The sequence below is a fragment of the Miniopterus schreibersii genome (assembly GCF_964146895.1).
Source record: "Miniopterus schreibersii genome assembly, chromosome: 7".
Lineage (NCBI taxonomy): Eukaryota > Metazoa > Chordata > Mammalia > Chiroptera > Miniopteridae > Miniopterus > Miniopterus schreibersii.
The window spans coordinates 32395733-32421178 of record NC_138108.1 but is presented as its reverse complement, the minus strand read 5'-3'; the positions used below and the strand labels follow the sequence as shown (position 1 = coordinate 32421178).

Here is a 25446-nt window from a genome sequence, read left to right as displayed (position 1 = left end):
AGTATTTTAAGAGGACTTTATTCAGCTCACAAAATATTTATCAATGCAAGTAATTTCACTTTTATAGCTTTCCTTCTTCACCCTATTTCTAGTGATCTGGAAAATGGGCCACTAGGAACAAGGGTGAATTTTGCACTGTGTACTCTTATAGCACTCCTAATCAAGGCTGCAGGTCTTTGGCCCCTGGGTTTACCAAGGATGCAGCAGCAAGTCTGGGTGGCTTTGAAACACACAGTGAGCACCCATACTCCCGGTGAGATCCGGCAATGTCCATTGTACGTGGTGATCCAATTCACTTGAGCCAGCTACTCTACAAACTACCAATCAAATTTCCCTGCCAGCAGATGCATGCAGTGAGTAGTAGTTATAGAGGAATCACCCCTTTCAGCAAGAGTTCTCTAGATCAATAATGGAAGGATCATGACCAGACATGTAGATAACACCATTGCAGATACATCTGGAAGTTTAAATTGAGTTTCATATTGGTAGGTACAATGGCGTGATTCTTATCAGGAGATCTGTTTCATTGTATTCCTCGGTTTAGCTCATTGGTTCTTTGCATGCTGCCTCTAACATGTTTATTCAGCAAGTGGTTCTTTCTTCTGTATTTACCGTATTCTAAATTTATCTTTCCTAAAATACATCTTACAGTAACCAAAGCTGTTAAGCAAATCGTGGAAAATCTCTTTCAGATCTTGTTAAATTCTTTAGTGACCACTGATTTGCATGTTGCCTTGTGAAATGTAGTAGCTCTTACTCAATTTTGAGGAGAGATCAAGTATTTAATTAGAGGAGGTCAAGTTGAATGACTAAATCTACCAGTGGACTTTTTCAAGTGTGCTTAGGTTTGTGTAGTAGGAAAAGAACTTCCTCAAAACGGAGAACACTCATTTTAAACTCTTAAGTGTACTTGTAAGCACAATGGTACTAGTAGCTGTTACTGGCAATTTCTCTTTCTAACTGCTACCCTCATGGTTCCCATAAGGACTATTTTGTTTTCACTTCTCAAAATTAAACAAACTGGAAGATTTGGTTCTACTATTAGAAACAAAATAATTTTCTTTACTGTACTCATGGAATAAAAATAGCTTATTTCTAAACAGACCTTGTGCTTCTTGTCCAAAGAATCACCAAAAGAAGATAAAAATGATTTATTTAATCACAGAAAGAACTTCTAGAAATAAAGAATGTCTTAAAACTTCAAATAACTCCCTAGTCACTTGGAGCTTTATATAACATCATTCTGTTTTCATTTTTTCTAAATCGCCATAGATCTCACCACAAGATATTTTTCACAGATCTACATGTTCAAATTCATAAATTTTAACCAACCTTCTTGACTTACTTTAATGTAAAAACGTGCTTTATTTCACATAAAAATTGTAAATGAATGTGACAATCAATACTGATTTATCAGAACACAAATATATAAACCCTATAAAAGCACACCAGTGCCCTGCAAACCTGCTTCTCTCCTCAAATTTTTATTATTCCTGTGTACACGTTCCATTAATTTACTTTTCTTTATAATAAGTCTTATTTTTAGTTGAATCGTCTAACCCTAATACTAAAAGCACATGATCAATCCAAGATTAAGAAAAAAACACAACTTTCATCTTCCACTCCTCCATTTCCAAAATACCTTAGATACTTTAGACCCTGAGTTATATTATTTTCTCAATTTATTTATCCAGTCACTATAACGTTGGCTAACAGAAGCATTTCCAATACATAACTATCTTGCCGTTCGGTATCCTGAGCCTTTGTGTGAGCCAAGTGGGGCTGCTCCTATCTGTCCATGCCTTCACTGGTGGTATATTAGATAAGCTGCATTTCTTCTGAATCTGAACAAGGAACCAGCACTCTTCTCCATTCCAATATTCCCACCCGTATGGCATTCTCTCTGTCATTCTACACTATGTTGAATAGACTGTGCATCTGTGAAAAATGGCAAGTGGTTACCTTTCATTCTCTCCTCACTGCTCTTTATGTTTATTTACGTGGTAAAATCTAAGTCTTTGTACTAGAATTAGTCTGCAACATACTGTCTTCTAATAGAATCTTCGAGAAAGAAATACCAGTGTAAAATTTCCCCCCATCCCATATCATGGCCTAGAATGTCCCTAATACTTTCAAGACATAAAGCAGTAAGAAAAACAAGCATAAAGAGGCTTCTTTTTCTGAAGGATCTCTTACTGATGTAAGAAATTCGTACTGTACATCTTTGTTTATAACATCGCTTGGGGCTTGCATTATTTTTTAGGATCTTGAATAAACAAGCAACCAATCACTGATGTAGCATAAACCAGTGTTCCTCAAAGGGTTGAGTCCATAGACCACCCCCAATCAGAATCACCACCAGAACTTTCTGAACATGTTTGGGCCTCACCACCAACCCTCTGAATCAAAATCTTTAGAAGAACTGGGGAATCTGGAATTCTAGTAAACACCCAAGGACATTCTTGGCCTGTTACATTTTGGGAAATACAATTTAAAGACATCATCTTCACTGGGCCATGCTGAAACCTGGACACACTTATATTCTTTATATTATGACTCTAGGTGCTGGCCAGACAATTTTTGAAAGAACTATCAAGTATAAATCAAGCAAAATATCTTGCAATATTTCCATGCACAATTAATGTCTTAGAATTGCCAAAGCAAGTTATTCAAATATCTGTCCTACACTGTATAATGTTATGTTGTAATTAAGTGAGCATAATAAGAATAGGACACACATCACATCCATCTCATGACTCCTAACCCTAGCAGAGTGGGGGCAGAAAGGGTTTATAGAAAGTGTGTTTTGAGTAAATTACTAACTGAATGAATTTAATTTAGTTGAAAGATCATTGCCTGGATTCTACTCCAAGAAATTTAGATTTAGTTCATTGTGAATGGGGTCCAGGGGTAAGCTCTAGGAGATAAAGGTGGCCCGCAAGCTAATAATAGCCAGCAGGGAAATGGGGATTGCAGCTCTACAACTTTAAGGAATTGAATTCTGCCAGCAACCTGAATGAGTCTGGAAGTAGCTTCCCTCCCACAACCTCTAAAAGAGAACACAGCTCTACCAACACCATGACTTTGGCCTATGAGACTTGAAAACTAAAAAGTTCACAGAACTTCTGACAGATAGAACTATGAGATAGTAAATGTGTGTTGTTTTAAGCTACTAAATTTGTGGCAATTTGTTACAGGTTTAGTAGAAAACTAATACAAAAATTACCTAATCAAAATTACCTAATCAAAAATTACATTTTCCCATCAAACCCGAGTGGTTACTTTCTGCTTCCCAACTAGCCAGTCATTCATCTTAGAATTAATTCATTATAGTGCAAGACAATCACATTAGCTAGCAGAATTTCTTTCCAGTTCCTCCTAAATTGCTGTGTGATTTTGCAAAATTAATACAACTCTTTTCTGCTTTGATTACTCAACTAGAAGACAAGTGGTACTGAACTTGATCTTTAGCTCCCTGTTTTCTAATGCATACTTGTTAGGAGATATACGCTGGAGTCAGAGAAACATAACTTCAAACTCAAGTTCTTGCAACATTTAAACTCACTAAACATATATCCTGGCTTAAAAATGGGTGTATAAGTAAGTAGTGGCTCAATCAATATTGCCAAGAACTTTTATCATAACTCACCTTGTCAGATTGTTTGTGTTAAATTACTTGATAAATATAAAGGACTTATTGCATAATAAATACCTAGAAATCATTAGCTATTTCTGTGATCTTAACCTATGATTAACCTATGATTCTATGTTTCATGGCAATTATAATGCCAGTTGAATGAACCAAGGAAGTCCAGCATACATACTGACTTGGCAAAGGCCATACAGATGCTTAGGACTGACCCCAAGCTAAGAACTCAGATTCTCTGGGGTGCTTTGCCCTATAACATATTGACTCAGAGAATTGAGTCATTTATTTAGATAATTAAGTTTTAAAAAGTACAGAATAGGTTTCTGTTTTGCTTATCCACTTATTTTGCCTAGCCATCGAATATTTGCATTTGATTTAACTTTCATTCAACAAAAACATTTCTATTTCTTTCTCACAGTTTCTATTAATTCCTGCTCTTAGTAATGTGCTATTTGAGGTATATCTAGAGTGTCCCCCCAAAATGTATACACACACTTTAAATGATTATGAAGGCAGTGTTTATTATAATACATTTCACTTTGAAAATTGAGCTATCAGCTGTTAAAGTGTGTATATATTTTGGGAGGACACCCTGTATATGTATGTATGTATCTTACCTTAGTAAATGACTTGACAATTCAAATTTGCCATTCTGATAAGGTACCAAAATAAAAACCACACATACTGTCTCACTTTTGAGCACTTAAAAATGAATTTTAAATTAAGGAATACTTCTAGAAATTCAATTAGTCCCCTTACCCTATTTATTGAGTGTCTACTTTCACCAAGTTATGTAGGGAGATGGAAGAGAATATATGTTAAGGTTTCTCCCCTCAACAAGACTATCAAGTTGGAGAGCAGTAATGTTATGTTTAGGGGCTTAGTTCATTTTTTTAAAAGCAGTCCATAGGAGTCCTAAAGAGGAATGATTTCACCAACACTAGACAAGAAGTTAGTTCTGGACCTCAGACACTACTCTGTCAATGAGCTTGATATTGGTAGATGTATCTACCTGGATAGACTCCCCAGGTGCCTCTCATTTATAATACAAATGGGTAGGATAAGATAAACGTAAGCCTTGAGTAGATTCAAAATTTATATAAAAAGAAAAAAAAAAGGTTAGTATATAGGAACGGTTTTGTTCAAAGTATCCCAAATTCAAAATATCCTTGAAACCAAGTCACTCCTGACACTATTTTTTCTGGCTCAGGAAGACTTTCCCTCGGTCTCCTACTATCAATTTCATTGGAATCTAAGACAGTGGAAATTGGACCATTTGGCTAGATGATTTTTCTTTTGTCACATGGGATTTCAGGAAAAAGGTATCTAGGCCAAAAAAAATCATATCTTGATTCCACCTCTTCCTGTACTGCTTCTTCTTAGAGCTATTTTCACTTTTGAAAGGCCATTTGGGGAAAGCCTCATTTTCTCTTTTCCACTGCAGAAAACTGAAATTAGAAAAGCAAACATACTTCTTCATAAGCCCCCTTCCCAGACTTCTCAGAATGGAATCTGATCAGTTCATCTAGGCCAAACTAAGCTTATTGTCATCATCACTGAAGAACCCTATGCTCCTGGGATTGGAAACTAATAGTCTGAATTTTGGCTACATTGGCTTTTAATCTCTTTTGCATATAACAGAAAATGAGCTTGGTGAAAATTTAAAAATTATAGAGTGCCGGAAATAACAGGACATGTTAAAAAATGATTCAACAATGCATAAACTCAACAAGGTAATCAATAAAATAGAAAGATCATTACATTTCATTCATCAAAAACCTTTGAATGACCTAGTATATAAAAGTACATGTAATACTCAATTTAAAAAGTCAATTTAAAACTCTCATAGAAACTTCCACAAAGTATTTTATTTTTGAAGAGACACCTGAGTTCAGTTATAACTATTAAATTCCACATGCTAAGAAAATATACATTGTAAATATCATCCCATTGATTGATGATGCAGTTTTCCTTTTTCCAGAAAGATATTAAAATAAAGTAGCAACCAACTCACATTTAATAATTAGCATAATAGAGGGACAATGTGTGCTACCTCCCAATTCCAAGTAGAGGAAGTATTTGTATTGGTTACAAATATGAGTAAGGCTTCCTGATTTTTAAAACCAGCTCAGCCTCATATTTGCAAGTTAAACAACTACTGTAAAAATAGTTTTCTCAATTGCAAAATAGTTCCTAAACCAGAAGGCTAAATGAAATAATGTACATAAACTTTCAGACCTCAGTAAATATTAGCTATTATTATTATTGTTATTATTATATCACATTAAAATATTTAGAGATATAAGTAGGTCTATACATGTTTTAAGTTATTTGCCACAACTTCAATAGCATTATAAGTAAAATAAGCCTTATATTTCAAGGTGGTGGTCACAAGCATCTTGAGTCTTTTGTCCTCTGCAGAAACAATATGATTGTTTTTTATTGTCACTTAAGTCAGTTATGAAAATGTCAAGCAAAGCGAATGATGACAAGTATCTTTCAAATATGATGTAAATCAAGTTAGTATAACTGCATATTTTTTAGTACTGAGCTTATATAAACTAAAGCTCTAGCACATTATTTGTATAAATTATAATGAAACAGTCACATCTTAAAGACTATAATGTGTAATCAAATTAAAATCAAGATATAAAACCTTCCAAATTTGACTTTAATTTTAGGTTGACTTTAATAGCCTCTACTAACAATGAATTGGAAATAGCAAAAAAAAAAAAAAAAAAAATATTGACTCTATGCTTACTTGCTTATCTAATGAACATTCCAGGTTGAATAGTTGAATAACTATTAAAGAGATAATATTGTGATTTGGGACTTGATTTTACACTCTGAAATACGGAAATAATTTTCCCATTGTGGGCATAATTAACCATTTTCCGGTAATTTTGGTCACGCTCTTTATATGTGAATAAGGCAAGTGGCCAAATCTAAGCCCAATTAGTAAAAGGTGGGAGGGAGCCTGAAAAAAAATTTCTTTATACTTGATGGAACACTGTCCCTCCAGGAGATCTAATGTGGAAAGAATTTCTTGCTCAAAAAGCATAGAAACAAAATTCATCTTTCCAGCTCTTTGGATTAAGAGCTTTACACCTATTTCCTTTCCATAAAGTCAGGAGTCAGATTCTATGTGAAGAGATGTTTTCTTCCACAGACAATAAAATCAGAAAATATATAATTTGGCTGGAACTTTAATTTACATAACACAGTAGAAGTCCATTACCAAAGCTATGGTATTTTTGTTATTTGGAGCTTTCAATCTTTCTCAGAAAACTTTTATACAGCACCTACTAGCAAACCTCAGCATTTGGGAAGCACAGAAACTCTTGATACTGTTGATCCAGCACACCTTATCTCTTCTCACAAAATGAAGCTTTCTTTCCTATAGAGAATCTATTCCCTCTGGTTCAAGTGAGGCTGCCCTCCTGGTCACTGAGGTAGAAAGTGACTGAAATCTGGTCAGGCAGGCACACTCTTCTCATTTGGGATGGCTTAGACATGGAAATGCGGTCCACACTACACCATCAGAATGCTCCCTGGGACATTTCTGTTCCTGTTTTCAGGAAGAGTTTCTCTTTCTGCAGATCAAGTAGGGCCTAATAATCAGGCCATCCCCATGCTTCCTTTCTATCATATGGAGGAAACCTATTTTTTGAAAAATGAAGCCAAGCAGAAGCAATCAGCTGAGAGCTGGGGATTGGTGGGGAATCCTGTAACATTATTAGAGCCCTTGAACCTGGTCATATACAAAATCAGCTACAGTAATGGACTTTCTCATCAATGTAGCCATTAAGTTACATTTTATGCCTGAACAGGGCGGATTTGGAGTTTTGTCTCTTGCAACCAAAACATTTCTAACTAAAATTCTGAGAAATGCTGGTGTAGTGGGAAAATTACTAGGGTTCCATACTTCATTCTGCCTGGTTTATAGACACTTTGTCATATTCTTAGGTTAGTCAGTTAGCCAGGCCTCAGTTTCCTGACCCATAAAAGGATGATTTAAAGCTCCTTTACATTTTGTAATCTAAATATCTACAGATTATTTTCTTTTTCACCAAAGCAGGGCCTTGTTACTCATTCCCAAAGCATAGACCAAGCCCAGCCAATAGGAGTTCAGATATTAACTGCCCTCCCCCCCAGCCCACGAAATATATGGAGTGATTGTTTTTTTCTAAATTTAACATATATTTCAGTATATGCCTTCAGATAATCCACAACTATTATGTGCCTGTGGGAAAATAGTTATAGTCAGCTTAAAAAGTAAATGCAACTTTTAGATGAAAACATATGTGACTTTGGTTAAGTAATTTTTTTTTTTTAGATATGATGCTAAGAGTGCAAGTGACAAATAAATTGATTAAATTGGACTACATCAAAATTAGAAACTTCTGTGCAACAAATGATACCATGAAAAATATATAGAGGCAACTCACAGAATGGGAGAATATATTTGCAAATCACCTACTAGATAAAGGACTTGTATCTAGAATATATAAAAAAGCTTTCACTACTACATAATAAGGAAACAACCCAATTTAAAAATGGGCAGAGGGTCTATATAGACATTTCTCTAAAGAAGATATAAAAATACCAATAAGCACATAAAAAAATAATCAGCATCATTAGTCCTGGGGAAATGCAATTCAAAACTTTGGTAACATAGCACTTCATACACAGTAGGTTATTTCCAATATGAGTGATAGATAGTAATAAGTATAGGAAAGGCTGTGGCACAATTATAACCTTTATATTGCTGGTGGGAATCTAAAATGGTGCAGCTGCTTGGAAAATAGATGAACAGTTCTTCAAAATGTTAAACACAGAGTTACCATATAACCCAGCAATTCCATTTCTAGGTATATACTCAAGAGAAATAAAAACATATGTCCAAACAAACATTTGTACCTGGCTTTTATAGCAGCATCTTATTTTTAATAACCAAAAAATGAGAACAACTCTGATATCCATCAACTGATAAATTGATAAACAAAATATCGTATATCCACACAATGGAGTATTATTTGGCAATAAAAAGAAAGAAGTATTAATACACACTACTACATGGATAATAATACATGCTACTGCATGGATAATAATACATGCTACAACATGGATAAACCATGCAAACATTATCCTTAGAAAAAGAAAGACAGTCACAAAAGACACATACTATATGATCTCATTTATATGAAATGTTCCGAATAGACAAATCTTTAGAAACAGAGACCATATTAGTGGCTGCGTAGGGCTGGGGGAGTGATTGCTAACGGGTACAGGGATCCTTTTCAGGGTACAGGGATCCTTTTTAGAGTGGTAAAATGTTCCAAAATTAGATTGTAGTGATACTTGCACAACTCGGTGAATACACTAAAACCATTGAATTGTATTACTTTAAATTAGTGAACTATATAGTATGTGATTTATATCTTAATAAAGCTGTTTTTTTAAGTAAAGCAAAAAAAAAAAAAAAAAGGGAGGGCATGTGTATCTAAGGGAATATTTTTTCTGAGTAGAACATCTAGTTTTCTCTCTCTCCTTTGTCAACAGGCAAATAATGTTCACATTGTAAAACAAAACAGATTGACCAAAAATCTACCTAGCTTACAGAACATCCCATGGGTGTAAACTCTGAACTGATCCTCAATTCGACACATTTTCTCATACTTAATAACAACAAAAAGTAAAGTAATTCTATTTCACATGTTTGAGATTTGTAAGAAAAAGTACATTTTCATTGAAATTTGATTTCAGAACCTACTTTTTAATTCATACTGAAAATATTAAATTTCCTTTGAGAAATAAATTTTAGTTTATAAAAATATAGCCATTACATACAGTTGAGGTAAAAGGTATAGTAGTAATATAGAAAATTTTCCTTAGGTTTAGATAGGAACTCTTTTTTCCTGCCAGTGATTTCTTTCTTTTCCTTCCTTCCTTCCTTCCTTCCTTCCTTCCTTCCTTCCTTCCTTCCTTCCTTCCTTCCTTCCTTCCTTCCTTCCTTCCTTCCTTCCTTCCTTTCCTTCCTTCCTCCCTCCCTCCCTCCCTCCCTCCCTCCCCTCCCTCCCTCCCTCCCTCCCTCCCTCCCTCCCTCCCTCCCTTTTTCTTTCTTTCTTTCTTTCTTTCTTTCTTTCTTTCTTTCTTTCTTTCTTCTTTCTTTCTTCCCCTTCCCCCTCCCCTCCCCCTCCCCCTCCCCCTCCCCTCCCTCCCCCTCCCTCCCCCCTCCCTCCCCCCTCCCTCCCCCCCTCCCTCCCCTCCCCTCCCCTCCCCTCCCCTCCCCCTCCCCTCCCCTTCCCTTCCCTTCCCTTTTCTTTTCTCATTTCTACAATCTTTCATTTAATTTTTGATGAAAGTGGAAAATTGACAATTTGTATATAAATGTAAATATTTTATTCCATTTGTGACATATTTTAATTGTTATTGTAAACAATAACAACAAAAAACAATATGGGAATATTATCAAGAAAGTGAAGAAAAATTATTGAACTTTAGTTCACTCTTGGCAATTACCAGTATTAAAAATCTTATATCCCTTGGGACTTATATCTCAAAGGGACTATTTCCCTTGTATGGAGTTACTACTAGATAAAACAAAATGAAGGAAGGATGGAAAGAGGAAAGTGATGAAGGCAGGAAGGAAGGGAGGGAGGGAGGGAAGAAGAAAAGATCAATGTGTGTCTTTGGTAAATGAACACTTTATATAAAATTAACTCTATTTTCCATTATTTTTATAAAGAAGCAAACAGAATGTTGATAGCACTGAAATTTTTTTCTTTAAAGGATTTCTACTTTTTACAATCATTAACACAATTCTATCTTAGTATTTTTAAAATTTATTTATTTATTCATTTAAGCATATTTATTTAAAAACAAATATATTCCAAGAGCTATGTTAAGTACTCTGGATCCAGAAATGCTATTCTTTCTGCTTTCAGAGATAATCAAACCCTGGTAGGGGGAGAAAAACATGTAGAAATATAGATAATAAAATATTATAGGTAGTCAATAAATATTTTTAGTGTCTGATGAGATAGAATAATATATTTTACATGAGAGAAGTATTTGTGTGTGTGTGTGTGTGTGTGCATGTAAAAAGAGAGAGAATATGACATTTACATGGAGTTTCAAACAAATCAGTAATTTGAAAGTGCCAGGTGATTGAAAGATACAGGTACATAAGAAATGGAACTTCCCAGGCAGACGGGGAAGCAAATTAAAGTTGTTATGTTCTGTCATTTTGAGGAGTTTTAATTTAAGGTTCTAGAGTGGAGGTTTTCACCTTGAATGCCCACCCTGATTTACTAGCGGAGGCAGGCAGGGCTGCTGCACTGAGCAGTGCTAAGGATGAGACTGACTTAGAGTAAATTGATGCATCAATAGTGTCTGCAAGGGCACCTCCTGAGAAGGAATGACATGTATTCCGGATTTTGCTAATCTGGTTGCAAAAAGCAAACAAAAACAATACATATTGTAGGGGGATTAAGTAGTGGAGCACTATGACAAGATTTTCATTTTAGAAATAGAATGATTGACTCACAGATGGCAATGAAGACAATTGTAGAGAGGCAAATTAAAATACTGCCCTTTCTAAGTAAGTGAGGCAAGAAAATAATCATAAGGCCTGGAACCTGGGACTGAGAATTAAAATAATGGGGATGAAGAGAAATATTTAAATGCCAGAGATATTAAAAAGGTTTATTCTATGAGGATATGAGAACTTAGTGTTATGAGAAACCTAAACAGATTCCCCAGATTCTAACATGGGTATCTGCGTAAGTTTCAATCACTAATATAGGGGACATAGAAGAAGAAAGGGGATGGTGGGAACATATCAGCACCGATCAGACGTTTTGAAGAAGAAAATATCTGGGAGCGTTTGTCTAAATAGTTCTGGAAATCAGTAAGAAAGTGCCTTGAAACAGAAATTTCACATCCATCATCATATAATAGAACAGTAAATGGTGGCATTTTGTCCAGAAATACAGTCTATAATGGGAAGGGAGTAGACAATATATTCTAAAATGTGTGTATGTAAGTTGCATTAGAGCACAATTCAAAACATTAGTGTTTAAGGGATTAAAACTAAGTAAGAATGTGTGTTGATAGAGGACAGTGGTAGAGTTTCCTGGGGGCAAGGAACTAGAAACACAAATGATCAAGGCTTGTGTGAGTGAAGGTAAAGGTGCAGTCCTGAGAACAACTTGAGATTCTTTGGGGGATTAATGAGTAGAAACTTAAATATGTGACTTGAGACATTTGCTAGGCACACAGTCCTATGATGCATTCTACAAACTGCTTTAATTTTGTACATCTAAACTCGGCTTATTTTTAATTATTTACTCCTATAACTAAATCTGGACTGTAATTTAAAAATAAATTTTCCAATGCAAAAGGAGTTGCACAGGAAGATGCTCCTTGCTGAATTAAGCTGTGCTTAAGTGAGAACTGCAGCTTAAGGACAACACGTTCCCTGTGAAAAGAGATGGCAAATCCATTTCAGAGCGTCTAACCTTTATGGAGAGCTATTATCAACTCAAATGTATGTTTTTTCCTGTTTCACAAACATGTTCCCAAAAGACTTTTAAAATAGCTTTCTTTCCTGCTAAATTGTTGTGCCAAGCACTTTTTCTGAATTTCAGCCTTAACTGGACCAGGATGTGTTAAAGAAAAAATGCTCTGTCACGCGTTCCATGGTGTAATAAGCCTTAACAACAGTAGAACATTTAGCAAATTGTAATTAATTGTCCCTTCTCTTACTGAATCTTAAGACAGTGTATTTTCATGAAAATGCAAAATACCCTGAGGAAACAAAAAAAAGAAACTCTCCCCCAAAGTCACCATTTTAAATCTGAAAAATATGTTCACTGAAATAGAATTTTTTTCTTTTTTTAAAATATATCTTTATTGATTTCAGAGAGAGGAAAGGAGAGGGAGAGAGAGGGATAGAAACATCAATGATAAGAGAGTCATTGATCAAGCCCGCAACCCGGGCATGTGCCCTGACTGGGAATCGAACCCCGATCGCCTGGATCCTAGGTTGACGCTCAACTGCTGAGCTATGCCTGGCCGGGCAAATTTTTTTCTTAATAAAGAGAAAAAATAAAATCACTACAGAAAATAAGTCTTTTTTTTTTTTAAAGTTAAATAATCTAAAACAGGATAATATGGAATGGTTTCCTAGGTACCTAATAAGTTCATTTGTTTGTTTATTATTTATTTATTTATTTATTTATTTATTTATTTATTTATTTATTTATTTATTTATTTTGAGCAAAAGAAAAAAAAAATTACAGCATCCTGAGATCTGTACTGATTGCTTTGAAATGAATCCCATGTGTTGTTAGGGCTTGTTTCTCAGCCTGCAACTCGGTTGTAGTACTATGTGTGTCTGTCTTTCCATTGAGAAGTGTTTTCCCATCGAAAGTCTCTCTGAGCAGCCTAACAATAGCAATCTCAGAAAAAAGAAAAAAGATGAAAATAAATAAAAGATAAACACAGTCTGATGGACTTTGGTGGAGGCTACGGCTGGAAAAGTCACATGTGGCTTTCGAGGGCAGGAGTTAATACATCTCTCTGAACAGTGTGCTGCTCTTGGCAGCAGATAACAGCAATTTTTTAAAAATAACTGCAGGCCACTTGTCTTGGGAAGAAAAAAAAAAGACAGGAAAACAGTAGAAAGCAAGATGCAGGGCAGAGGACAGATTTTTGTGTGGATAGTTTTGGATACCAGGTGCCATATTTACTAAGAGAATGGAGGCAGAAACCTAACCTGCAACAGCTCTGTGGATTTCTGTAACTCTCAGAGGGGTACAATACCTGTATTTTAAATATATTGTGAATGTTAAATGCAATAACCTAAGACTCACCTACCACAATCTGGAAAGTGGTAAGTACTCAAGAGAAGTGGTCTCTCACCCCTGAAGCAGAAAGGGAAAGCCTTGGTTTGCTTAGATTGGTCTAAGTGACATGACATGTAATTCTGAGTAAAATTATATGTGAATATTTAACAGTGCCAACTCTCTCAGCTTTCTGTAAAGGAGGACTTTATCAGCCACAAGGCATAGGATTTAACATATCTAGGTGGAAGTAACAATGGGCACTGTCTCCAAAATCACTTATCAAAACCACTTTGCTCTGCACTTGCACAGATATATATATGGAGCTTTCCTCTAATGCCTCTAACAATGGCAATAAACCCCATTGCTCAAGTTTCTGCTTTTCTCTAGGTCGCCCAGGACAATGTTATTAAGGATAGGAAGTTTTCTAGGCTTTGTCACAAACACAGACCTTTGAAGAATTCTATATTTGCATAATCAACTGTTGTTTTTCATTTGCTTAATCAATTCCTGGAATAAGAAGACCAGGGAGCCTGGCCAGCATGGCTCAGGGGTTAAACATTGACCTATGATACAGGGATCGAGGTTTGGTTCTGACTTGGCTTGTGGGCTTGATCCCCAGTAGGGGGTGTGCAGGAGGCAGCCGATCAATGACTCTCTCATCATTAATTGTTTCTTTCTCTCTCTTCCCCTCTCCTTTCCTCTCTTTGAAATCAATAAAGAGATATTTTTAAAAAATTAAAAATAAAAGTAAAAAAAGAAAAAGAAAACCAGGGAGGCCAAAGGATCCATTAATCCATTATATGGAAATAGCAGGGGGTTATTGGAGATAAAATGTAAGTGGTTCAAGGAGAGAAAAAAACCTGCAGCAGATATTAGCTAAGCTTATTTTGTTATCCAAAATAATTAAAACATAATACATACATAATATAAACATAACACAGAATAATTAAGACAAAATGAAGTTAATGTGTTGATTTAATTAAAAAATTTTTTTGTTTCAAAACATAATGTTTCCCTTTAATATAAAATAGTACCAACATGGGGCTGTGACGCAGCTGAGTTTCATCATGGCCTTCTGTATGGTCAAAACTTAAATCTGGACCACTCCACTACCATTCCAGGAACAAAAAAAGTTGGTATGCTTGAATATGGCAAAGAAAATGATTTTTTAAGTTCAAAAATAATTTCTAATATTGTAAAACTGCACATATTTTGATTTAGTTCTCACGATTTTATAAAAATTATTTGTAAGAAAAAATGTACTTTTATAAAATCTTTAACTGCTGAAGACGTACAGAATATTCAATTCACAATTCAGACATAAATTTTCTGTTAAATATATTTGTTATGAAAAAAATGTTAGGACAATTCTGCCCCTGCATAATAGATCATACCAGTTGGAAGAAAAAAAGAGTAGCCTTGGCCGGTTTGGCTCCGGGGTTAGAGCGGCAGCCTGCAGACTGAAGGGGCCTGGGTTCGACTCCAGCCAAGGGCACGCACCTCGGCTGCAGACTCGGTGCCCAGCCCCGTTGGGCGGGGGCGGGAGGCAACCAATCGATGTGTCTCTCTCACATCGATGTTCGTTTCTCTCCCTCCCACTCTCTCTGAAAAACAATGGGAAAAAAAATCCTCAGGTGAGGGTTAAAAAAAAAAGTATAAAATAAAGAGGGTGTATGGATGTATTGGGGAACCTAACATTATTTGTTTATTTGTTTATACTTATGATCTTTTAAACTAAGCACTGGTTGTTCTACTGTGGTTGGTACTTAAAATAAGAGACTAAGTGTTTGAACGAAGGTGTGATTGTGCCCCTTTTGCAGAGCGTGTGTGTCTGTACGCACAGACATACACACCCATGCTCATATGTGTGAGAGAGAGATGGAAGACAGAGGCCAGGGTCTCCCAGTTTATTTCCTATTCAGGGAAGGAGTGTGGAGTCAACATCATTCAACAGCAGATGTAAGAAGAGCAGAATTTTAGAAAATGATGCTTTCTGAAGGATGTGATTCCTGTCTTTTCAGGACTTAACTTTGGCCCTACCACCCTCAAGGAAACTTCTCTGAGCTCCTTATTTCCTCAGTCTTCCCTCATGCTCTGCCTACATCACAGGCTGAATGCCTTTTAATGCACCCTCAAGCCGCACTTGACCACATAGACTTAGATCTGCTTTTTTACCTTCTGCACTAAATGCGAGAGCTACTTGAGGGCATTGGAGGGTGTTGCCTCACTAATCTTTAGTTCCCCAGGGCACTGCCTGGTGTGTCATAAAATTTTTAAATAAATAAATGGAATGATTATCCATTACAAAATATGTGCCCATAGTCATAATATTTAACGTTTTAATGATTTACAAAGACTAATGACAGTGAAATTAAGGTGTATTTAGGAAGAGTATAAGACTAGTTAAAATGGTTTGTGTTAGGAATACAGGGCAATATAATCTTTAACCGCCATTTGTAAGCTTCCTGCCACAAGAGAACAAACACCAGGAAGACTGTTGGACAGGACTTGCTGGACACCAGGATCAAACCATATAGGGAATTAAAACTGTCCTAAAGCAACTGATTGCACATCCACATTCTAAACCTACCAACCAAGCCCCAAGACCCACTGATGACAAGAACTGTCATGCAGTTTAGATGCCCTGACATTTTCTTCCCTAAAGATAGCATCCAGGTCACAGTGGCATTTCATCTCCAGGCCCAGAAAAGCAGCAAAATCAGACAAGTGACTCTGTGGCTGCCTCGTGACTGGCTTCATTAACTAATAAGCCCCCCCCAACCCTGGAAGAGCACACCTGGAAAGCTGATGAATATTCTATTGAGAACCCCCCTGAGACCTCCCCTAAGATTTCCACCTGCAAGAGAGAGATAAATATGCTCAGGATGAAGGACCCAACCAATATTCTCCCCCAGGGGAGCAGGCCTGCATCATTCCCTTCCCCCTTCTCCCCTCTAAGGGACCCCCAGGACACTTGCAACCAGGGGAGCAATGGGCAGCCGCAGCTCATCTCTGACTTCTCAGGAAGCCAAAGCAGCCCGGCCTAGGCTCTCCTGCTACTTCATCTATGCCCTTCCTTGTTTCACTGTCATAAGTATATTTTTTGCTATGTCCAATAAATTCTTTCCTACCTTGCTACACTCTGTCTCTTGATTGAAATCTTTCCTTCAATAAGACAAGAACTGAGGTCTTGTCATCTCCCCATTACATTAATACTTTTGAAGAAAACTCTTAAAAGATTGGTAGGTGATTACATGGCAACTAAAATGGGAAAGTTTTGAACATTTTCTAATGACCTGGGTTTAATTCTTATATAGTGCATGTTCAAAATTTTATTTTTGCCTGTTAATGTTAGAAATCTGTGCTAACATTGACTTTTATGTTCTAAGAGGGGAAAAAATCCAAATTTAAAAATAAAAGAATGAGAAGTCTTTGGGCATAAAGTGATGACTGAGACACAGTGAGCTATAAATATATACTGTTTGATATTAAAGCTTTCTTTAGCAATAAGCATGTATTTAGCTAAAATGTTGCATTTAAAAAAATTCCAGTAGCATAAGGTTGAATATGTATAACTCTAGGATTTCAATTGAACCAAATCTAGGGATCACAAGGAAACCTCCAGGCTGGTTCCATCAGCAGATGTGATCTAAGGCTTCTTGTGCCTCATGCATTAAGTTTATTAATATCCCAACCTCTGTGTGTTTCTTGGTTCCCTAACTAAACAAGTTTTATGTAATTTGAGCATAGCCATTTATCTTTAGTGGTCTCAGTTTTTTATTTTATTCTCTCTTCCTCCATGCTCTATACAGTTTGTAAGTCAAACATTTCATGGGAATATAGAATTTGTTTTTTCCTAAAAATTAAGTAGCAATTACAGTTTAAAGAGAGCACAAATAAATTAATTCAGAGCACATAAAATGTTTACAATTAATCTTGGCTTGTTCAAAGTCTTTTCTTTTCCTCTCTTTTTCTCCTTCCCCTCAGTTTTATCCCAGGACTGTGGCAGTCACTGTGAGCTCTTTTGTAAAGGAATGTTTTACATGTGAATGCCTTTAATTGACTCTGTTTACTAAATAATGGTGGATAATAGTTCCGAAGTCCCTGGGAAAGGATTTACAACATTAATGTCTTTTTCCTCCCCCACCCATAAAATCAGCTTTTAAAACTTGTTTTGATTTAGGAAATAACCTTAGTAGAGTGGTAGAGTGTCAGGATTTTCCTCTGCACCAATAGAGATATTACGGTAATCTAAGTATCTGTGAAAAGGAGGGAGAGAAAAGGGGGAAGGAGAGGTGGAGGGGCCAGAAGAGGGGGAGGAGAGAAGGGGAGAGAGAGAGAGGGAGAGAGAGAGAATATTTCACATTCCATATAGGGGAAGTAATGTGGGCAAAAAAGTAACAAAGGATGGGAGAAAAGCATGAATATCAAATGGGCATGATATTTATATATCAGAATTTCAAATTTCAAAGAGATTCAAACATTTATTCTGTTTTCCTTGACATCATATATTATTATATGTGATTCTTTTTAGCAGTTTTATTTTAAACCTTAAGGTAATTGCTATCTCTGTCTGATGGCTTCTCTACCTATAAATGTTATATCATATTTTTTACCAGTTAATTAAATTTTATCTGCCCCCTTCCCATATGAGAAAAGCAAGAGAATGTCATAGGACTATAATATTATTTTACATTATTATTCATCTTCCAAAAGGACAAGAGAGGTTTAGGGCAGACTAAGTGTCTAGCAAATAAAGAAAATTATTCTTACCTTCAGCGGCTGTGACAGAAAAATTCCCCAAAGTAATTGTTATTGGCCTGACCTTGAAATACTCTTCTTTATTTACTCTATACCTTGTGTTTTGAGAGCACCAGGACTGACATAAAAAACTGTGATTTATGCCTCAATAAATATAAAAAAAATACCAGAGAGGGAAACCTAGTGTAGCTTTGCTGAAATTTATATCTTGGGACAAATGAGAAAGATTATTTTTTATGGAGTTAGTCACTGGTTAAATCTGATTTAAACTGATACTATCTATGTATCTATGTAATTTAGGCAATCATTTTATCCCTCTTATCTTGATATCCATATAAAATGGGAATAATTATATCATATTTAAGGTTGATGTATTACATGAGAAATTAGTATGTAGTGAGCTAAGAACATTTTCTGAAACATTAGTAAGTACTCATAAATGTTAGTTATTATGATGATGCAAGTTTCTTACTGAAATGAATACCATTAATTGACACCCAGCAGGAGGAATGGAAAGCACCATAAGTTGGGACATCAGCACAGCAAATATTTCCATTTATGTGAAAATTTCACGTGTGGAAGGAGAGTTCTCTTTTTTACCATGTTTTATTAGGGTGTCAGTATGGGAAAGTCATAGAACTGTAGTTGCCCAAGAAAGTCAATTAGCATTTTTGTGCAAGGAGGTTTTTCAGTTCTTCAATGTTAGTCAACAGTAATTCATTCTTAAATATAAAAGTAACTTTAAATAATAAAGTTCTAAATAGATAACCACATTTTAAACCCACTGCTCACACATTAACGTAGGTAGCAGCTTGTCATAATGAACTCATTTAAAATTAACTTTGCATGAAGAGAGGTCATAATTATTAGCGGCTAAACCTGTAAGAGATTAAAAACACAAACTCATAATAGAATAAATAATGCCTAAACTCAAAGTGTATATGTGAATCTCGGCCAAAATGGCATCTGACTGGCACTTCATGCTATCTGCTGTCTTTAGGCCACCCTTGCATTGAATGCACAGATGAAGAAAAACCCATGGAAACAATGACATTTAAGAGAGATTTTTCTCAGGACTGTGGAGACATATAATTCATGCAGAGCTGGTCTGAGAAACAGCCAGTGCCTACCCAACAGACAGAAAATTGACGCACACATCTTCCCAAATTCATTAACATCTCTGAAATTTGTAAATGTACGTGTTTTTGTTTTTATTTTAAGGCAGCTAGAGAAATGTGTTTATTCTTTTTGTACTTTATCCCCCATTCATCCAGGAATTTCATTTCCCGTAAAACAAGAAAATAATTTTATTTCTTGATTGTTTGATTGATTGATTGACTTGGTTAGGGGTAGACACTGGGGAGCGAATCAAGTAGCAATGACAGTAATAGCAATATACTGAAGTTCCTGGAGAAGAGGTTGTTGTGCATTCTATTGGTCAAAGTGTGAAAGCTCCAGATGTTAGGATATGGGATATAGGATATGAGACGATTCCACACACAGGAAAATCTAGATAAATGCTTAGATAAATAGTTCCTAAATGTTGAGACTTTGGCTAAAGGCTATGCTTATATATTTGCCTTTGAACTGTTGACATGAAAAGGGGTTTTGATGAAATCCTAGAGAATATGGAGCACAGCCAAGGCCAGTTCTCAAACTGTGTCTATCAGCAAGTAAATCTATCTTCAGGCCATGATCAGCACACAAAATAAACACTTTTTTTTTTTTTTTTTAAGGGCATGCTTGAAAAATAGTGAAGCAAAAGAAAAGAGAAACAGATCCTTTTGGAGAATCTGAGGGAAACTAGAGATCTGCAAATATACTAACTAATACGGAAAAAATTTATGAACTCCTTTATCTAATAGTGTCTGTGACAAGAAACTAGTAGTGTTTCTGACATCAATTTCACACTGAGCCATAACAGAGTTTTTAAGTATAAATAATGTATGAACCATTCTTACTAAAAACTTCTTACTGAAGGGCTGATATGTAAGAAGCGCTTACATAATTTAAATTCTTGGGTTATTGGCTTATAGAAGATATAATTATGTTTTACTTAAGGGAATTGACTCAGTTATTACTGTGATAACTTTAAATTTTTCAAATTACTCTTACCTATTTCAACTCCATCTTCTTTGAAATAATTTCTTAGAAACTATTGGCATTATGGATTAAGCTGTTTTCCCGCCAAATTCATATGTTAAAGCCCTAACTCACAATGTGACTGTATTTGGACATAGGGCCTTTAAGGAGGTAATTAAGGTAAAATGAGGTTATGTGTGGGGCCCTAATCCAACATGATTGATGTCCTCAGGAGAAGACAAGAGACTCCAGGGATACTCACACAGAGAAAAGGCCAGGTGAAGATGCAGTGACAAATCTGCAAGCAAAAAAGGGAAGCCTCAAGAGAAACCAAGGTTACCACAACCTTGATCATGGACCTTCAGCCTTCAGAACTGGGAGGAATTTTAGTGATGTTGTTTAAACCACCCAGTCTGGCAGTTCTTTACGTGAACCCTAGTGAACTAATCCAGTTGGGTAGAGTCAGTCCTTAGAGCTTATCTCTAAAGTAAAACCTGGAGAAAAAGTTCCAAAAATTGTATAAATGGTATCATAAAAGTGATTTCATTTTAAAAACTTTCAAATTAATAAATAGGCCATTTCACTTATTAAAATTATAACAAAGAAATATATCTTAATTTGCAAAAGAGCAATTTATATTAACAAGAAAATATTTACTGTGTGTGAGGTTAAGAAGGTCTTCCTAAGATTAAACTAGAGATATAAATCTACCCCTAAGGATCTATGATATCTGCCTAAGGCATTATAAAGATGAATAGTATAATATTAAGCCATTAAATATAGCAGTTTAAATAATGCCATGATTAACTATTAGTTCTGGAAACATGTGCTAACCTTTTTAGAAGCAGAAACTGGCTCATATGCCAACAACCTCTGTTTGCTCAACTAATCATTGAACTGATGCTACTATCACATTGAATGGTACATTTCTATTAGAAATTACTCCAAAATCTATTAAATGAAATACATGCTAACATTTCTAAGACAGCTCTCATAATAAGAATATTAAAAATAATTTTTATGTAATGGTTGAAGTTAAAATCAAGTCTTTAATATTTCTTGTTTTTGAAAGATCATATCTTTCCCAGATAGTGAACATAAGAGAAGCATCTGTTTTTTGTATTGAGTCATTTTGATTAAAAGGTTCATTTTTTAATCTTCACCCCAAGATGTATTTTTATTGGTTTTAGAAAGAGAGAGGAAGGGAGAGAGAGAGAGAGAAACATTGATGTGAGAAACATCCATCAGTTGCTTCTCATGTGTGCCCCATCTGGGGATTGATCTGCAACCTGGGCATGTGCCCTGACTGGGAACTGAACCTGCAATCTTTTGGTGCCCAGGATGATGCTTCAGCCAACTGGGCCACACAACCAGGGCTAAAAGAATCATTTAATGAACTAGTTCTGGAAGAGATCAAAGTCCTTTCATGAGATTATGATATAATATTCATAATGTATGTCTTGGAAAAATCTCTTATTTATTGAACTGCTTTTTTTTCAAAGTGTAAAAATACCGTTAGGATGAAACTGGTTGAAAGTATAGCTCCAATAGACTCATAGTCATAATCACATCTCTTTTTCTTTTGAAAAAGGAAATAAATTAACCAATAGGGAGAGGCAGCTGTCCCTGTGGTGAAGATCATTATACAGCACGATGCCTTTGTCAAGTTTCACCTATTTGCCTATAGCTAAAGTAAAGCTCAGGGCAGGACAAAAAAATTATTAAAAGAATACATTAGAACGTATTATGAATTCTTGTCAACTACTGCCAGGAGGAAAATAAGTCATTAAGGACCTCATACAACTTAATTGGGAATCTAAATTTAATTGGAGATAATATTGAAAGTGCTACAGATGTCCCCCTTTTTCCTCCCATTGACCCCCTCTTCCTCACTCCCTCCACCTCCCCAGGCCTTCCCTGCTCTATTGTCTCTGTTCATGGGATTTGCCTATATTCTCATAAATTCTTTGGTTAATCCCTTCTCTCACTCCTCCCCAAGAAAGGTTTGAGGTAAGGGTTTCAAAGCTATTTGAGAATTTTCTCTGAGCACACTAAAGATGATCTGTGAATGCTTATTTACAAGAATATACATGTTGCCTTTCTTAGATAGAACTATCTGAACCAGGAATAGATTAATCCTTAGGATTACATAAGTCAGCAGCAAGACCTCCCATGTGAAATTAGCTATATTCATTTTTTCCCATTGGAAAATAACTTTATTACAAAACATCACATACTTTCTTATTGCCAGGTGACTCATGGGAAAGCACAAGCTGCTTTAAGCTAGGTAATCACACAGTTCACTTACTATTTTCGTAAATTCAAACACTTTGAAACCTACAATGCTATTTACATATTTATCTGAATCGTATCTAAATAATCTCTTGTTAGCCTCCAGAAGCCCCTGATATCAAGTCATATTGTCAATAATCCACAAATTTCATCTTAGCACATGGGACCTCCCATCCTGTAAAGTCCCAATTTTCTCTTGAAATCCGTAAAGGGACGCTTCACAAGCCGGTCTTTTTGGTAGGACCAATACACAGCACTCTTTCTCTAGCTCCCTGACCTCCTTTGTCTATACCCTCTGCCCTCAGAGTCACTGGAAGTGATCTCACTGTAGCCATTTCTTACTACTTCATCCTAAAAATTATATCACAAAGACAGTATCTCCTGGTGCTCTCAAAGTCTTAAACCCCTGGGGTGCCAGAGTCCTGTTGTGTGTACAGAACTGATAGAAACTGGCCTTTAACTTTCCCTCTGCTGTGCTGCCTCCTGAGCCCTAAGACAGCACAGTTCCTGTCCAGAGCTGACTAATTCTCTCATGAAATCTCTCCTCCAACTTCAGCTCCCTAGATTCTTCAGAGCAGCCCAGAGGACCAGTAAAGCATAGCACCGTGTCACCCTCTGAATCTTTATGTACTCATCACCACAGCTTAGGTCCCACAGGACAAAGCACAGAACAACCTCCTATTTTCTTTCAAAGCTCCTTCACATATTATCTCAAGTATATAGATGCTGGTGGGAGGCTAGTGGGAAATGGGGAAGAGGAGGGCTCTTTGGACCAAGCATCCCATTTGTTTCCAATAACTAATAAAAGGTGAGCAGAAACTGCCAGGAAGCCATTGAGGTAGCATTCAGAAATCTATTGCCAAAATATCAAAAATAGTATGAGCCAAGGTTAAATTTGGTGTTTTTAATAACAATTGACATATGAATTACAAAATAATTTAACTAGGAACAGCTATTTACGGTGTTTGAAGCACTGTCCTAGGCAGTATAAGCATGAAATCACATTCAGTTATAAGAGTAATGAATTATTACACTCTCCCTTCTATTTTTCCAGATTAGGAAACTAAAGCTCAAAGTCATCTCACAAGTGAAGTGAGCAAGCTAGGATTGCAGCTGTGACTCTCTGACTTCTAAAACATACATACTCTTAACCAGAACTACCTCTGCACCCAGATGTATTTCACTCCCCCAGATAGTCGCTGGCTGTAGATATTTATCAGTAGTATTTTGAAGTTTAGATGAAGCACAGGCCCCTGTAGAGTGAGACCATCACGGAAAGGCCAGCATTTGTGGAGAATTTGCTTACTATGAGCCCATCACCATGGTAGATCCTAGAGGGAAGATATTAAAACAAATAATCCTCACTGTTCTTTCACATTCAGTTTGGTTTCTTTGTTTATATTGAGCATTTAAAGTATACTTCAGAAAAAAAATGGACTGTATTAAATAATACTACACAACTTCTGCCTTGAAATTGCTCATTTTATGAGTAATCATAAGACTTGAGATCTTTCTGACTCCAAAAGTATCTCATTTGCAACATGATTTTTGGAAGATTGTACAGTGAGGTACCCCTTGGATAAGTCACACATGTATAACCAGTTAACAGCTTAGGAGAATGGATCATTGAAAACACTTTTAACTCAGTATTTTCTGTTAAAATTAATTATACACACAGTTAAGTACCGATATTTTTTGCATTTAATTCTGGTAGAAACGCATACCATTTGAAATGGTTCAAAACAGAACATCAGGACCCAAGGCTTAACTCACGCCATCTGTAGCATTAAATTTAGAAGAACCTAATAACTACTCATTAAAAATATTAACAATAACTTCTAAGAAGCAAGATTAGGTGGTTTGTGGCTATTTTATACAATAATCAATACAAGTGTATTGAACAGAAAGAGATACTAATTTTGGTTGTTATACCAGGTTACTATTTTGTTTCTTTTAACCAGTCTTTTAATTTGCCTGCTTCTCCAGTTTTCATTTCAACAATGTAGGGTCCATATAAAAAAACTGTAGGGATCATTCTAGTCCTACAAATTTATTAAGCTAATATATTAGAAGGTCAAATATAGGGCTTTTTAAAGCTTTGTGCCCAGAAATGGCACCAAAGTGTTCCAAGTTATAGAGTCCTGATAGAATTGAAATTAGAATTAACTTTACAATATTTACAAAGGACTTATAAGAGAAAAAAATGGCTCTTCCCTGTTCACTACTAAAATATTTCAAAGACATATTTGACCTTCAAAACAATTAAAGACAATAATAACAGAATGTAACAGAAAAATTGTTCTGGCTACAAAGATACAGTCATTTTCAAAACCAGCCACTACAAAGTGAGAACCAAAAAAGTATAGTCTTATTCCTTTTAATTTAATACATCTTTGTGAACAAACATACTTCTTTCTCTTCATTTTTATTGCAGAGATTTTTTTCTCAGAATGCATTTTAAGTTGAGCACGTGTGCTTCAAAGTACGTGTATTTATGTATGTATGCAAAGGGTGGGGCAAAAGTAGGTTTACAGTTGTTTGTATGGACAATAATACAATAATTAATATGTAATAATACAAGAATAAACTCTGTGCTTCGCATGCTCACAACTGTAAACCTACTGTTGCCCCACCCTGCATCTACGTTTGTGTTGATTCACATATACTTTTCCACCAAAGGTCATGTAGAATCTCAGATATTATAAAAGCACTCAAGAATGTTCTCCCCTGTAAAGAAAACAAAAAACCTATCTTAATATGATATTGTCAAGGGCTATTTTTATGATTTACTGTAAGGACAAATTCTAAGGT

General features: G+C 35.7%; 1 protein-coding gene across 5 annotated transcripts in view; it reads right to left on the bottom strand.

The window, feature by feature from the left end:
- Positions 1–25446, bottom strand: part of CALCRL (calcitonin receptor like receptor) — an 88572-nt gene that overhangs the window by 39377 nt on the left and 23749 nt on the right. The window contains exon 3 of one of the 5 annotated variants that reach the window (XM_081142110.1): positions 23797–23966. The exons of the other annotated variants lie outside the window; for them this stretch is intronic. The gene's annotated coding sequence lies outside the window, so the exon portion shown is untranslated. The remainder of the gene's footprint in view (positions 1–23796; positions 23967–25446) is intronic. 5 annotated transcript variants of the gene reach the window in all.